This window comes from Urocitellus parryii, chromosome 7, assembly GCF_045843805.1.
Source record: "Urocitellus parryii isolate mUroPar1 chromosome 7, mUroPar1.hap1, whole genome shotgun sequence".
NCBI lineage: Eukaryota > Metazoa > Chordata > Mammalia > Rodentia > Sciuridae > Urocitellus > Urocitellus parryii.
In genome coordinates, this window is record NC_135537.1 from 96717637 (window position 1) to 96721627 (window position 3991).

Here is a 3991-nt window from a genome sequence, read left to right on the forward strand (position 1 = left end):
GACATAAGGTTCCAGAATGTGAATCCTGAGGCTTCCTCCAAACTTTCTAAAGCTTCTGTTGACCAAAATCCAACCAGTGATACAACAAAAAGAACCCCCTAGTTCCAATGCAGAGCAAGCAGGCAGAGAAGCCAAGAGAGCCAGCCTGGCCAGAGAGGGCACAGGCCACTCTACGTGAGTGATGTGTCTCAGGGACTTCTACCATTTTATACACACCATCTGGTAAGATGCAGAGTAAGAAGTTAAAGGACACATGAAAAGGTAAGAAAATAGCTTCCCTGGTCAATAGAGAAAGTAGTCAACAGAAGACTGAGATATCCATGTTCACCTCTAGACCTTAAAATTATGAGGACACAGTAAAATAGTTCCACAAAACACTTGGAAAGATGGGAGAAACTACCTCTCTGCTAAACGTGCAAAAGAGTAAACTTGAAGAAAGAGAGATACAAACTATAGGTTGAAACATAAGGAAAAGATTAATAGGATCAACCACAGCCAGAACATGATGACACCAGGGTGGATTGTGAGCCTGTGGAAGGCCATCCTGGGTGTCTGCAGGCCCAGAGGAGAGGAAAACAAGGAAGACAGAAGAAATATTTCAAAGGATAATGTCTAATAATATTTGAATACTAATAAAAGAAATCAGTCAACTGATTCGGAAAAAAGCCAGGACATTCAACCAATAAAAATTCAAATGTAAAAACCCGTATGTCTGAGCATATCCTATTCTAATTGCTGAAACCAAAGATAAACTAAAAATGTAAAGAGGAAAATAAAAATAATGTAAAGGACACTGATTTCCCACTTGAAAAGGCATGAAGAGAAGACAGTTACCCAATGAACTCAAACAGGAAAGATAAGAATGAACCCTAGATGCAGCAAAATACCTTTCAGAAGAATTTTCAGATCAAGGAAATGAAAATTTCATCATCTGAAGAACTGCCTAAGCAGTTATACTAACATAAATCTACTAACATAGATCCTCCAGTCCAACAGAAGTCAGACCTGATCTGTCAGGAACAGGGGGCACAAGGTTAGTCAATGCTGAATTCTTCCTTCTGCTTTCTTGGTCTCTTTAAGTCACATGATTCTTCAAAGCAGAACTGTAATTCTTAAATATGGTTTTATTATAAATCAATAAAAGGACACAGCACATTACAAAATTTGTCTAAAAGGAAGTAGTCAAGTACCAAGTCCAGGTAGACAGTGAAAAGTGGAGATGCACATTGTAATTTCTGGAGCAAGGAGTAGAAAAGAATGTCAAGACATTGAGCTTTAAATCAATATAGAAGTTAGAATAGACTACTAAAATTTTCAGTTATCCCCAAGAGAGCAGAAAAAATTGAATAAACACACATATATATGGCACTAATAGCAATCAAGTATCAATATGATAAGCCTAAACCACACTATATCACATTAAATACATGTGGACTTAGTACACCACTGTAAAGACAGAACTGTGCTCTAGGTGAATCTACTGATTCCATATCTGTTCCTGGGATGAGAACACATAGATAATTGATCATGTCAGGGTTGGCTGAAAGCCATAGGATGCACTCTAGCAGAATTCTTGACTAGAAGGTGACATTAATCAAGGTGGTGTAGTCATTGGTCTGATCATAGATACAGCATGAGCCAGGAAAGCTGTCTCTCCAGGGCTCTAGAACTTCCCCACATGGTCATTTAAGGGTATTCACATTCCTCTCCCTCAAGCCTCAGATTCCTACAGGGGACCTCTGCTTCCAGCCCTGAGGAGAAAAGGCAATTCTGAGCTCAGTGAGCACACTCATTTGCACTGATCCGCTTGCCTATCTGCTAATCACCATGGTAGAAATTTTTGTGCAAACCTGCACCTCTGGTTGGTTTGCCTGGCCCCAACAGTCTTCCTTAATGCCACCTGATGGGTGAGAGAGCACCTTGGCCTCCTCAGAGTAGGTCAGGTCAACCCATCTCCCATGGGAAGGTGCAGAGGAAGCTGCTCTCCACAGGTCAGAAGGTCAGAGCAGTAATTTGTCCAGCTCCAGACGTCCTACCTGCTCCCAGGATGTCAAAAGCTGGGTTGCAGAGATAAGCAGCATTGCACTGGTCCTGCATGAGATGTTTCTGTACATTAACAGTGGGGCAGGTGAAGGAGAAGAAGCCAGTGTGTGCCATCAGGAGGACTGCATGATGGTGGTTGATGCAGGCAGCCATCCCTTCCCCGCATGGTCAAGTCCTCTGCCCTTGGTACACCTGGCATCAAGGACTATTGGCTGGAAGCCAGTCCTTAGCCTCTCATATCAGAAGTGCAAGTGGCCAAGAGATATACAGCAGAGGGCATCACCCCCATGACCCTGCAAGGTTGCTTGGAACCCCACAGGTGGTCTCTGGTGCCCAGGGAATAGTGAGCTCCAGAAGCAAAATAGCATGCTTGTTGTAGAGCACCCCTAGAGAGGGAAGGCGCACACTTCATCAATTTCCACACATCTGTCTTTACACAGTTGGGCTCCTTCACAAAGTCACTCTAAGTACCTTAACATAGGTAGAGCAAAATTAAACTTACTTTACCAATTTTGCATTTTCAGCTTTCCCATATTTTGTGTTATTTTCCATCCATAAGTTCATCATTTTGGCAAAGCCCTCTCTTCTCCTGGAGAAGTCAGCCAGTGAGAACCAAGTATGGTTGAGGGGCTGTGGGGGGCAGAAGAGGGAGAAAAGGTGTAATTTACAAGACTTCAGTACTTGTCCATATTATAAATTTGATAATTTCGATATTTTACCAGCTAACATTTGTCTTTCTCTTTAATGGAACAATATATTTTCCCTGAATTGTTTATTTCCAATAAACTACTTTTAGAGTTGAAGTGGGATTTGGGGGTATAATGTAAAAAGAATACCCTTTTAAACCTTGCATATTATCTTGGAAAGCAGCAACACACCCTCAATGTGATTTTGTAAACATTTCCTGGGTGTACACTTTTGCAACATTTTCTTGAAAATGTTAAGTAGGGCCAATTGGTCACAGAAGGAAGGAGCAGAGTAAAATGGAAGACAGCAGAGGTGCTGGAGAAATGTGATTCCTGGGAACAAGAAATGCAGGTAACACAGAAATCAGAAAAAATGCCAGCCAGCACAAGGCACAGATTGGCTTCTCTAGTTTTTGATACAATTCACTTTGCTTCACCTTAAGTAGCTTATACATTTGGGTATAGAAGTTCAGTGTTACGCTTTCCATCATTCTTTCAGGTTTTTATGCAAACATAAGGTACATTTTATTTTCACTGTACTTGGCAAGAAAAACATAAAGAAATCCGCTACAAAGGTCCATCAATACATTAACCTCTGGTGATCCCATGGATTTTGTTTGTTTGATGCTAGAGTTTTCTTATATTTCAGAGGATCTGTTAAGATGCTCAAAACAGTGGGAGGCGCCTGTGAGCCTCATGGCCTCTTTGCTATCTGGGACCTTTGGTCCTGGTCATTGCTCTGGGGCCGGCAGAGCCTAGGAGGAACCTCCGTTCCAGGTGCTGGGCATTGGGTCTATGGCTCCAGTGATGCCTCCTGTGGCGGCTCCGCTGTCCCTGGCTGTCAAGGCCCCAAACCCAGCAGCAGCCACTACCTCCTATGGAGTCTTTTGCAAGGGGCTCTCTTGCACCCTGCTCACCTTCTTTGAGCTGGCCTGGCAGCTACAGATGAATTTCCCATAGTTCTACATGGCAGGCTCGGTGATCCTCAACATCCGTTTGCACGTACACATTTAGAAAAGTGACTAAACCGCCTGCCTTGGGTGGCCAGCATGATCACTGACTCCCAGGCTTCCCAGGGACTTGGTTAACAGGCAAGCAAGGGGCTTGGACATCTTGGAGGGGGCCTGGATGCACTGGACGCCTGCCCTCTGTGCTCCTGCAATCCCTAGACCATGGCAGGACCCCTGCTGGGACGAAAAAGAGGCTATAGCGGATTCTGGGAACTGAGACCTTCGGCTAAAACCGAAGAAAATCAGAAACGT

At 43.5% G+C, this 3991-nt stretch overlaps 1 pseudogene; it reads left to right on the forward strand.

Moving 5' to 3' along the window:
- The first annotated feature begins 3536 nt into the window (after nucleotides 1-3536).
- On the forward strand, nucleotides 3537-3743 carry LOC144256274 (small integral membrane protein 10-like protein 1; annotated as a pseudogene).
- The last annotated feature ends 248 nt before the right edge of the window (nucleotides 3744-3991 follow it).